The following is a 13,715-nucleotide window of genomic DNA, read 5'->3' on the forward strand; positions in this document are numbered from 1 at the left end:
CTCAAGGGTGGATTGAGGGCGCGAGGCTGTGAGTGTACGCTGTGCATGCCTATAGCCTGTTTATAAGAAGGATTCAACTGCCACGGCACCCTGGCGCGACTGATATACTGCTCAACGGCGGTTCTGGTCGCCCCAAGGGTGCTTAAACAAACTATAAATGAGACTCGTAGAAGAAAGAAAGAATGATATGGTAGGATAAGTTTTAATTTTAATTTTAATTTAATGGTCTTTTGGGAACCTATCTCAAATTTTATAATTGGGGCCCATTACACCCCATAAGTGTTTTGTGATTGTCCTTGTCTTTATGTCTTAAATGTTTTGTGTAGTTTGTGCTTTTAAATAAAATGTAAGGGCCCTTTACACCCTTACATATGACGATCCAGATGGTGATAGTAGTTTCTTTTAAAGATTGTGACGAGGGCTAATGACCTTAGCAGTCGATGCCCATAAAAATTCAGAAAAAAAAAACAATCACTAGGCACACAGTCTTAACTATAACAGTCTTGGAGTTAGGAATTAACTCCAAGGAATTAACTATAAATGAGCGATTCATAATATTAAAATCTGAAGTAAGGGTCTCAAACTGGTGGGAGTAACAGAAGATTTTGGTGGTCATAAAAGTTTCGAAATGGGATTCATCAAACTTTTACTTGCAATAAACGAGAAAGTTTTTCTCTAATATAAAACATTCCAAATTCAAAAACGTTTTTTTTCAAAATTTTCAACTTTTCCCCAGTTTTAGATTTTTCGTTAACCTATTGCTAATTTTACGTCGTTTAACAATTTACTTGAAGTATTTTAGTTTACGTAGTATTTGTGTTGTAAATCTTATGTATATAGGACAGTATTATCCCATTTAGATTTCCTATATAAATATAGGATTTTTTTTTGTAACTACATTAATAATTTTTGTGATATAACTAACAATCATAAATATGTACAAGTCCATGATGCTCCTATACAGTAAAAAACAATTTTGGAATTGAATGATTCCAATACACGCACAAGTAAAACTTGTTTTTTTACAAGTTATTTACTGACTAAACTGACCGATTTAGATGAAATTTGGCACTTTGATTTATATATTTAGATCATTAAAGTTAAATTTAATCACATCTGTTCAACGGAAAAAAATATAATAAGGACTTTTTAGAACTCATGTTTCAAAATTTTATTGAAAATATAGGTTAATTTTTTCACATAACCAATTAGGTTGATAAGATTCTGATGGTTTTTGGTGTAAAATTCTAACCTCATGAAGAGGTGGAGGTAAAAGATCCTATTTTTCTTTTATGTTGCTTCTGGAAATATATTTTCTCCTAGAACGTATAATTTGACTAATTAGATGATTTTACTCCATATAACTTTGATTATGTAGTTGGGCAATTTTATTTACGGTTGAAAGATAATAATGTCTGGTTTTGATTGTTTTTGTTCCACTGGTAGTTGATTCTACCACTCCGCCATGAAGATGAGTAGATATTATTTGTTAATTGGCATTACATTAATTACTTGCGAATACTTTCATAATTTAATGGTTCACTTAATTTTCCTCCTGTATGTTGAGAATGAAGCACTCATCAACCAGATGTAACCTCCTTACAAACATTATTATAAAAAAAAAAATAAACTAATGAGCTTCATTTTACGCAGTTGTCTTGCAATTTTGTTTGATTATTCAACTACACACTCATCTTTATGATAAGGTTAAATTTAAAAAAAAAATAACTTAAAAATAATTTAAAAAATCGATAACTTGCAATTACAGGTAAATGTAAGTTATCGGTTTTAACCTCAGGGACCGCCGTTAGGTATTGGTTCTGAGGATAAGATTGATAACAATGTAACGTGAGAAAATTCCATGCCTGACCGGGATTCGAACCCGGGACCTCCGGATAAAAGGCCGAGTCGTTACCACTCGCGCCACGGAGGCCGGCACGTTTCTTTTGTAATTATTATTTTTTAGTCATAATTTTTTTATATTAATAAATAAAAAAATTATTATTACAAATTTATTGTTTTAATTCATATTACAAGCTGGGTTTCCTTATAACCCCTAACTCTTTTGTTGAATTTTAAAAAGTTTATACGTAAACATGTTAATCATTGATTGGAAAACGTCCTGTGCGTTATGATTCATGAGGAATAATTTAGTTTTTTGTCTCCCACAAAGAAAAAAAAAAATTAAGTGAAATTAAAGTGTATTATTTTAAAAGTAAAACTACAAAAATTAAACTTTTCTGTTAATTTTAACATGTACAGAATCAATAATAGTTAATTTTTAAAGCCAGATTAAACGATAATATGCTTAATTTATTTCAATCAACAATACTCTCTACATTCAAAGCAACGTAAAACTAACTGAAAAGTTATTAAATCTTTTCCAGAAATTAGTTTACGTCAATTATAAACAGAATTGGAATTGGATTTCATAAAATTTAGAATTGCAGTAAAATAATAATCAGAAATTTAACATTATGTCATTGACTACCTAGATGTTTGTACTTAGGAAATCTAGGAATTACGGAGATTTTTTTACGTTTGAAAACTGCCATGCACGTCAAACCCTTGACACCCGGATGAAAGAGACCCTACTATCCCGCCAAGGGGAGTTGTGCATTTTTGTAATAAAATATTTATTTTTATTTTATTAAATATTTACAACTATTCTATCTTAAATTCAAGTTACTTTTAAAATTTTAAATATGAAATCCGGTATGTTTTACATACAGATCTCTGGTGAACGTTCAACTCTTATTTTTTAATTTCAGGTACAAATCTATATAAATAAAAATTTAAAAGTTCGTTTGTTCAAAATCTTAAATCTCCAAAAGTTCTTAAGAGATTGCTTTGAAATTTTGACACAACGTTGCATTCGAATACGCGCATGTTTTTATATACCTCAGATGTCACACCTATGACAAGTAAAAACATGCTTTTTTTGAAAAACAGCGCTATCTGTTGGACCTAAGAGGAACACACAATATGCTAAATATTTTAGTATTCCATATCAGTTTTTCCGATATGAGTGTCCGCTATAAACTAAAAAACTACTGGACCGAATTACGCGCGGATAAAAAGGGACAAATCGGAAATGGGAATAATCGAAATAAGTAAAAGGAAAGAAGAGGAAAATAGAAAAAAGAAAAAAGGGGAAAACGTGGAAAAAAATACGGAAAAAGAAAATCTAAAGGGGAAAGGAGAAAAAAAAAGTAGAAAGGGGAAGAGTAAGGGGGAAATGGAAATAAATGAAAGAGAAACGAGGTAGGGATAACGAAAAATCAAAAGGGGTGGAAAAGGGGAAATTTGGAAAAGAAAGAAAAATGGGGGAGTGTGATATTGAAAAGGGGAAAATGGAAATGGGAAAAGTAAATTGAAAGGGGGAAAGGAAAGGGAAAAGCAAATGGGGAAAAGGAAATATTAAATTTTGTGAAGTTCCGTAATGTTCATTTTGTTAATGTTTTATCAAACTTTCAATTGTGTTCATTTAATCTATATATACATATATACTCAAATCTAGCAATAGCGAAGTATTGCCGGGTCTGCTAGTTTTTGATAAAAATGTGGTAGATTTGCGTATTTTCAATTACATTAATGACATACGTTGTATTTGCTTGTCTTACAGTGAAACATAAATTCTATTATTTAAAAAAAAATAATAATTAAATAACGGTGCAGTAAATTTCTATAATTCGAACATTATGTCTGTTTATGAAATATTCCGGCCTATTATACTATTACACGAGATCCAAATTACTAAAACCCATTTATTTTCCTATACGATCTTATTTATAATCATATGCTTGATAAGAATAACTTGTTAGATTACCATTAAATGTAGATACTGCAGCCATTATACTGCATACGTTTCTAAAATAAAAGTTACAATTTTTATGGTCATAAATTCTTCACCTTCATCAGGCAGCTTCTAAAATTTTATCAAAAGTTTTATCGAATAAATGAGGCACAAGAAATGTTTATTATTATGTTAATTTAGATAATAAGAGTATCAACACTGAATGTATAAAGAAACATCTTTTCTGGTAAAACAAAAAGACAAAATAGACTTAATATTTATTGATAACGAACCTCTCGACTGATTAAAAAACTATTACGAAGATTCTATTTAGAATTTACGAAGAATGTGTTGTGGAACCTACTCCAAATAAATGTATGGTGTACTTTCATAACAATTTGTGTGCCTTAGTACAAGTATATGACTTTTTTTAATAATAGGCAATGTAATTTATTACAAAAATAAAAAGAATCCCAATATATAAAATTACACATAAAAAGCCCAATTTATCGGTTATTGGGATAATCTGGAACAAAATATTACGCTTATACTCCAAGTAATCGTTAAAAACTGTAATTAAATTTAAATATATAAAAATTTGTAAAATAATTTAAAAATAAAGAAATAATATTTATTACTCTTTGGTACACAGCAAAACAAATGGACTTAACAGTACACCTTTACGCATATATGTACATATATAAAAATAATAATATAATCCTACATTTAATTCATAATAAACTAACTAAGATTACTCTGTTGTATAAATCGACGTACAGAGGTTTTAATTCAAACAATAATATTATGAGATAAACAACAATATTATAAGTAGACAACAAAAAAGAAATTGTATACGTAAAAAGTTAGGTAAAGTACAATACTGAAACTCAGCTCAGTTCAGCATGTTGGTTTAACTCTTATAATGCAGTTTATCAATTTCATTAAAATTTTCCATCGTAAATAATAACGATGTACATAAACTGATGGTTCATAATAATGGGGAATTCATAAAAATGGTAAAGTATGGTACTGGTAAGGTATGGGTACTTAAGGTATGTACTCTATTCCTTGTATCACAAAACCGTGCTTCAAACCAAACATAATATGATGATTCTAATTTTATTCAGCGCAATCCTTACGGGAAAAAACACTTATCTTTACTTGTAACATAAAAATGAAGTAACAATAACTTTTAACACAAAAAGCTTTGATGAATATTATATATATATATATATATAATGTATTTTCGGTCTAAAAGATGTAAGACGAGACATCTAGATTTTTGATGATTTTATTAACGGTGTTACAAATCTTGTGCAGAAACTCACATTATAACAGAATACTAAATTGTGCAGAATACAATATAACATCTAACTGACGCATACATATAGGATATCATGATTCGCACTGTCGCTACCTACCCGCCGAATGGCAAAAAACTTTTGTCAATTTTCACATCCATTTTTTTAAGGCTAAAAACATTTTCAACATCATGGTATCACAGCGAAAAGCAGCTGCGTCGATTGCAAAAAGATTTATTTCAACTGAATTAATAGGAAAAAAATTATGCGCAAACATAAAAAACAATATACGGGTGGAATACATAACCTCCTTTTATGAATTCTTAAAAACTTATGATGCAATAAATGGCAATAAAAATATGCTGATGAAAATAGGGTGTAAAGTGCCTCCCAATTTTTCTGTCATCTTGTCTTTTGTAACAAGAAGAGAAGCTGATAAAACATTTTTAATTATAGACGATAAAATAATTAGTTATTAAAAATAATCAATTTAGTTAAAAATGAAAAAAAAAAAACGGAGACAGCAATGATAGGTGTGACCAGAAACGGAGTTGTTGAAGATACGGTTTAAATAGGTACGCTGAAAATTTTCAATTAGTAACATAAATATATAAATATATAATGGATACTTTTTAACAATTTATCTTGGAATTTCATTTAACATTTATATAATCATTTCAGGACCATCGTACACAACCGCTAATAATTCCTTATTAATGAAAATAAACATATTGTTCAAAATACTGTTCAGAATTTCGGATAACGAAATATCTAATTTAATTCCTTACTAAAAACTAGTTATAATTGTATTTAATCAATTCTGAATTTAAACAGCAAGAATTAAAAGAATAAAATCCGTTTCCATAGCAACTGTTTATGATACAAATATTAATTTTTTTCTCATTATACACACACACACACACCACAGACACACACACTTACACAAACACCTACACATACACACACACACATACACCTACACATACACACACAAACACCTACACATATTACACAAGAAATATATAGAAAAAAATAGTTATGCCGCACAAAATTAGGATAACACATGTAATATTTGATGTTGATGGAACAGTTTTCGAAACAAGAACGATCAACAAAAAAGTGTATCAAAACATAGCACATAAATTTGGTAAACAGCTGCCACCTGATTTTAATTCGACATTAATTGGTAAATCCGAAGAAGAAGCGAATAACACGTTTGTTAAAGAACTCAATCTACCAATAAGTTCTGAAGAATGTAAAAAGCTTAAGAGGAAATTGGAAAGAGAACCGCTATTAAAAGTAAATCTTAGGCCAGGAGTTGAGAAACTTGTCTCTCATTTAAGAAAACACAATATACCGATTGCTATGGCATCAAGTAATGATTATTCGCTGCTCGATTTAAAATTGAATAGCCATCGAACATTCCGTAGATGCTTCAGTCATACTTTAACCGCTTCAGAACGCTTTGCTGTTAAACGTCCAAAACCAGCACCTGATATATTCATTGTGTGCGCATCAAGATTTCGTACTATTCCAGAAGCAAAACATTGCTTAGTTATTGAAGATGATCCGTACGGTGTAGAAGCAGCTCTTAGTGCTGGAATGCATGTCGTTATGGTACCTGATGAAACTCTGGATAGGGAATATACTAAAGCTGCAACAGTGGTATTAAATTCTTTGGCTGATTTTAGACCGGAACAGTTTGGTTTACCACCATATCCAAAATAAATATTGTTTGATTTATGTACACTAAACAAAAATTAACTGTAAAATGATATTGAGAAATACACGGTTTTGCTTTTTTTTTCTAAAACTGGACTGATTATTTTGTTCTTAGTATAAGTTGCGTTTTAATTAATATTTTACAACCTAATTAATCTTCATTTCAATCGAGTAAGCATAATTTCATTTTTTTCTTACATATTATAATTGTTTACAATAATGGGAAATATTTTAATAGTAGAATGTTAGATACTATTTACTTTTTATTAATATATTAATTACCTTTGGTCCTCTTAACAGTAAAATATTTCTCATAAGTAATCTAAACAAAAATTAATGAACTCTTAAAAAAAATTTCGTTCATTAAAAATATATTTTGTTACAAAAAAAAAAAGATCAAGTTAAATATTAATTCCAATTTACATGGAAAATTCATGAAAATAATTTTAACCGGACTTTAGCAGTAAATAAACAGAGTAAAAAAAAAATTTAATAATTCAATACCACTGCTTAACGTAAAACGTAAACAAACAAAAATATAAAAATAAGTAGAACATTTTTTATTGCTACAAAGTTTTATTTACAATCAGTTATATTTTTAAAAACTACAAGTAGATAATATGAGAAATCAATGCCGTGACATTCTCCAATAAAACCTCTTAAGACCCGTACAATCAGTAGTACACGTTTCTTGTATAACCATCAACACCAGTGATAAAAGTTAAAAATAGAACGCTATGAAAGAAAAAGAAACAAAAATGAAATAACAAAAAATAATTAAGAGAAAAATTTCTGCACTAGATATGGATATCATATATCTCCTAGATCCAAGAAATCCCCAAAAAAGTACACATCCAGATATTTTCCATCATTGTTAATCAGTAATTTATATTTCGAACTAAATCGTTGAATCTGAATCCCAGATAAATACTCATGGTACTCTCTATTACTAACAAAACTGGCGCCTCTTTTAGGCTTCTAATTATTATGGAACCAGGCTGAATAAGTTAAACTTTATTTTGGTCAACATGCGGGATAAAAATGTCATCCAATTAAACTCGTAGGCAGTCTTCTTTCCCCATTGTAATCGTAACATGAGTATGGATTAAATTTTATTTCCACTTGTTAGCCGTCTATTGACAAGACACAGCTCAGATTGTAATTTATCTGAAGTGAGCGTTTGTTCATTGCCCACTGCCAAAATCTAGGTGCCATTAACAAATGAAGCAACAGTGACATCAACGTTAGTTGGAAGGTCTGCAGTATAGGTAGAGTACAAAATCGATCCCAAAACAGAGACTTGAGATACACCAGAAGACTAGATGTCTAAAAACTGGTTTAATTGCTGATTGTGTTTAATCACAGTTATCAACTCCACTTGTAGTTATGCAGAATCAAATAAACTGGTTGAGGAAAATTTAATTTCAGTGTAAATGAACAGTGGGCTAAGGCCGAACAGACTGATTTGTTTCGTCACAAGTGTCCTCTATCAAATCGATTAAATAGTAGTAAGTCATTATTGAAAGAATTACATCACACTTTCTGTTTACGTAAAATCGGTGCAGTTTTTCTACGACAAGTTGCCTTTTGGATATCCGTGATATGCTATCAGTCACACTCCCGGAAATACCTAACTATTGACAATACTATTTCTATTCAACCTACGGCGCGACATTTTTCTTACAACTCCATTTGATGAGTTAAGAAACCCTCGCTTCCTAATACTCTGTTAACCGAAGTAAGTCGTTTTACTGTTGTAACCACTATCACCTGATAGCTAACCTATAACTACGTATCACACAATCGGTTATAGGTTACCTTTAAGTAACTGAATGAAAAAACAATGTCTACAATGTCTTAAGAAAAAAATAAACGTATTATTTATAATACAATACTCTGGATCTACACGTTCCACATAACAACCACCTATTTTCAACACACTATTTCTTTTTAAAAAAATATAAAATTATATCAGGAGAACTTAAATTAATATCTCTTATTTTCACAAAACAGCTGTTTTAATGAAAAATATATTTCTAGTAAAACTTTCCAAGGTAATAATCATGTTTAATTTGTGTCTGTTATATTCAAATTTTCCCAGATGTTAACATATCTACATCTTTTTGTTAAGTTTTTTCGGTTAATTTTAGTTATTTTTTTGTAATTATTACATAAATAACTTACAGAATTTAGATCGAATTAATTTTAAAATAACATTTGTTTTCCAGCAAAAATAATAGAATATGATAGTTTTAATGGAATGAGAATAGAATAGAATAAAATTTGAACAGAACCGTTCAGATATTTTCCTTGTTTTATTGGTTTAATTTAATTTAAATTATTATTTTTAGCATGCACCATTAACATAAAATACTAAATTTTAATCAATAATTTTGTAATTATAATTTTTTTTTAGTCTTGCTAGGTAACACTGCTCTTTTAACAGTCTAATCATCAGATGTTAATCAGAAATTATTCATTAAAAAAATTAAAACCAAAATAAAACTGAACGATTGATTACAAATTTAATAATTTGATTATAACAAAAAACAAAATTTGTAGAAAAAATTAACTGAAATAAAAATATATATTGGATGTGTAATATATTAGCAAATGCATTCCTTCTTATTGAAGACATTATTATCTCACTTAAAGAAAATAAACATTTAAATTTGTTATTTTTTCTATGATAAGGTGATAAGTAAATTTACCAATAATATCCTTGGCTTTTAGATTCCGAAAGGAATACTTGTTCCCTAGTCGGATGAATAAAAATTATATATATATAAAGAAAACAAAATATTTAAACAAAAAGTCGTATTTAAAATTCAGTATTTTATGTTAATGGTGCATGCTAAAAATAATAATTAAAATGACCAATATAACAATTAAAAGAAACTGAGTTGTTTCTTTTCACAAATACACATAATTTAATTAAAATCATTTTTTTCTTCTAAGACATGTTTCATGTAAGACATGGGCTTAATTTAATTCTGTTAATTATTAATGTAATTATAATAATAATAATAATAATAATAATAATAAAAATCAAATTAAATGAAGTGAGAAAACTAAAAGAAATATGAATTTGTTAAAATTATGCAGATGATTATTTATAATTTAAAATTGATATTTTTTCTATTTTGTAACTTGTTAATTTTCATATTTCTCTTTTTATTAAATATTAAATACAGCTCCTTTTACCGTGTTTCATTATCTACTTTCTATGCCGTTGAGAAATACTCGCTTTGGTTTAGACCGAGAACCAAAAATCCTGGAAATTATACTGCATAAAACACTAAAACGTAAAATTGGGAATTTTTTAAAATAACAAAATCTTTTTATTGCAATAATAACAAGCGAATTAATTACTTAACCGAATATTGCAGATAATTTCATCTTTAAAAAAAAAACCACAAAAATACTTAAATGTGGACAATGTAATAAATTAGATATTACTTCACGGTAAACAATTTGACAGTTTGAAGATAATAAACACATATCTAGATGATTTCAGTTGTTTAGTTTTTTACACCTCAAACTGCTGAAACCAACACGGTAAAGAAAGTTAAGAGTATTTAAGCGTAACTGTAACAAAATACAAACCGTATGTGATGCGCTTATTTTAGTTTATGCTACACGTAAAAACAACTGCTCTAATAAGTACAGAAATTTTACAAAGAAATTAGAGAATGGATATGAGAAGGATGGAATCGCTTAAAGTATCAGAACATGTGAAAGAGAGAAACGGATAAGATAAGGATGTATCAAAACCAACAGATAAGAAGAAATCGAATAGATAAATTTCATTTAGTGAAATGTGCACCGATTGTTTTTTTTTTTTATTCAGGAGGCGTAAACTTAGAATTACTTTAGATTGGAAAAACCAGGTTAAAATACCTGATGCTGGGGATAGAAAAAGCAAACCTTTATAACACATTTAAGCCCAAATTGGAAATAAAACGGAATTTAGAATTAAATAATATTATGACATTTAATAATTACAGAGAAACATCTACAGTAAATAAACAATCTAATTAAAACTTGGTAAACGTCTAATTAATTGTTACCTCTTTCATATATATATATGTATAATTATATAAAACTACATTAATCATTCTACAATACTATGTTTAATTGTTGAGTGCAATTATAATTATCAACATTCAATAACAATATTTCTCATATCGGAGCGTATAAAACCATGTGAAATTGATGGAATTCCTGGATGATAAATAAAATACAAAATGAAACAGTGTTAAAATTTGCTTTAACATTTCAAAAACAGTCAATAGCTGTTATTGATACAATCAATATGAGAGATGACCAAACAAATCTTCAGCAGTAGCCCTGCAATTTTTTATTGAAGAAGTAATATGAGAAGACGGTTTAGTCAAAAAAAATTAATAAAAATAAGCTGAAAATTGTAATTTAAGGATTTGTATAGTTCATTCAGTTATTCGTAACAATATGAATTAGTAACACATATATTGGAGATATGTTTACAAGGCATGTACCAATAATTGTAGACATATTGAAATTCATGTACAGTTAACTTGAACAATGACGTTTGATAGCAGGAGATAAATTTTTTAATATAAATAAATTGGTGTAATACATGGATCTGTCACTTGAGCTGTAATCCAATTAGCGAAGATGGATTAGAAAGATTTTAATTTTAGTGCCAAGGAAAATTACTAGACTAATCAGATACTGAAGTTAATCTTTTGGGTTTAAAAAAAAATCCATAATTATATGATTTTTGTTTTTAAATTTCTGTTTAGTATAAAATCTGCCTGAAAATTTAAGCTGATTTTAATTTAAAAAAAATACAAAAGAGTGCTACAATATTATCTTATGTAATATATATATATATAAATATAATATATTATGCAATATAAAATCAATATTTTAAACCACAAAAAATCAACCTGCAGTCTTCTATTATACCGACTTACAAACCAGAATTTTTTTGTATGGAGTTTCTCAGCATTCATTATATGGAATCAAATTTTATAATAATAAAGGAAGAACAAATATAAAACATATTGTTCAGACATTAAAACAAACCTTTTTTTACTGGTATTAAATATTTTGTAAAGTGGTGGGTGAAAATTTATGATTATGGGTAGACATTATGAAAAAATTGATAAGATGAAATTTTACTGAATAAACTGCCAACCTAAAAGAAAAAATATAAAAGTTGTTTTTCTTTTTTTGTGTTTTACACTGAAATACACGATTATCTGAGGTGCCAACCGTTCGACAGGAGATGTGGCGATTCGGTATAAGATACAAAATAAGACTGAGCAAATGTGTGAACTGGCTCGCGATTAATCTCCTGTATAACAGCTAGAACGTTAGGCATCTAAAGAGACGGTCTATATTAGAACTGTAATTTTTCCAATATTTGAAGTGAATCAGCTACGGTAGGGTGATGTGCACCGTGAAAATCCTTTATTCGTTTCGCCACTTATATCTGTTTGTTCTTTGATTTATTTCGCTATTTCTTTGTTGGCTTATTTTGTGTGATTGATAAGAGTATTTTTTTTGTATCTTCTTTGCGTTTTATTTTCTGATCTTGACCAATGTTCTTTGAACTCACGTTTTTTTATGTACTTTTTACGTTTTTTATATATTTAGGTTTACTGTATAAGATATGTACACAAATGTATTCATATACAATTCTTTGAGGGATTTGACAATTCCTCTCCGTATACTATTCTTTTTTGTATTCAAACTTACTTATGGTTTTGGTGAATTCAAACCGATCGTAAATTAAATACTGCGGCAAAAAATATATATTTTGAAGACCCTCGTTAGTAGACGTAAGAAAAACATATTTTTCCTAATATTTGACCAACGTCCCAATGAATTTGTGACACTTCATATAAAATTATAAAATGATACTAGAATGGACTTTAGTAATGTCATCCTAGCCGTGAAATTATAAAACAAAAGCACTTATTTTTTCTTGAAATCTTATTTATCAAATTTTATATCATATATCAATAGATTTATGAATCATATTGAATATTTATAATTTTAATTTATTTTTAATTATTAACATTCCCCAAAAAAATATACAGTAAAGTTGTGTTTTTGCAATACCTCTCAAAAATTGTGGTCGGAAGGGTGCTCCCTTCCGACCACAATTTAGATAACCATTGATAACGTATCTAGGGTTATAATCTTTCACTTAAAAATAATCATTTGGTGAAATCGGTCTTGCAGTTGGAGGCTAGATTCTGTGAAGGTTTTTATGAAACTTTTTATAATTAACTAATTCAAAATGAAATCTTGGAACTTATTACAGCTACCAATATAAGTTTTTAAAAGCAAACACTAAAGGTTAAAAATACAGATTATTTTACTTTATATTAATGGGGTGGCTGATTATTCATGACAATTCCGTGTAATATATTATACTTCCGTTTGAAATGCAATTTATATTGATATTTTATGCGCATAATTATTAGTAATAATAGTTACTATAACTGGCAATTCAAACAATAAATGATATAATATCAATTGAGATTCCATTGTCAATTTAATAATCATGCAATTTTGCAGTTAGTTGTCGCATATATTTTGAACAATGAACATTTCATGTTTTATACCCAACCCAGTATGATAATTATGTCAGCATTAAAAGCATTATTGCCTTCAGCTATCTATAATGAAACTGCTATTACATTGAGATGCTGTGGTAGATAGTTAACCCGTAAACCTTCATTTCTCTAAATTACTAGTTCTCCTCGTAACACTAGCTGTAGAGTCTTAAGTCATAGGGGAAATTCAATAAATTTAATTGCATTCAATTATGCCTGTTAAGATACACGTATGTAACTCTTTGAGAATAAATCAATTATTTAATTTTATACAGAAACAAAAAT

General features: G+C 28.4%; 1 pseudogene; it reads left to right on the plus strand.

Moving 5' to 3' along the window:
- The first annotated feature begins 6,135 nt into the window (after positions 1–6,135).
- On the plus strand, positions 6,136–6,825 carry LOC142326869 (pseudouridine-5'-phosphatase pseudogene; annotated as a pseudogene).
- The last annotated feature ends 6,890 nt before the right edge of the window (positions 6,826–13,715 follow it).

The sequence above is a fragment of the Lycorma delicatula genome, chromosome 6 (genome assembly GCF_047948215.1).
Source record: "Lycorma delicatula isolate Av1 chromosome 6, ASM4794821v1, whole genome shotgun sequence".
Taxonomy (NCBI): Eukaryota; Metazoa; Arthropoda; class Insecta; order Hemiptera; family Fulgoridae; genus Lycorma; species Lycorma delicatula.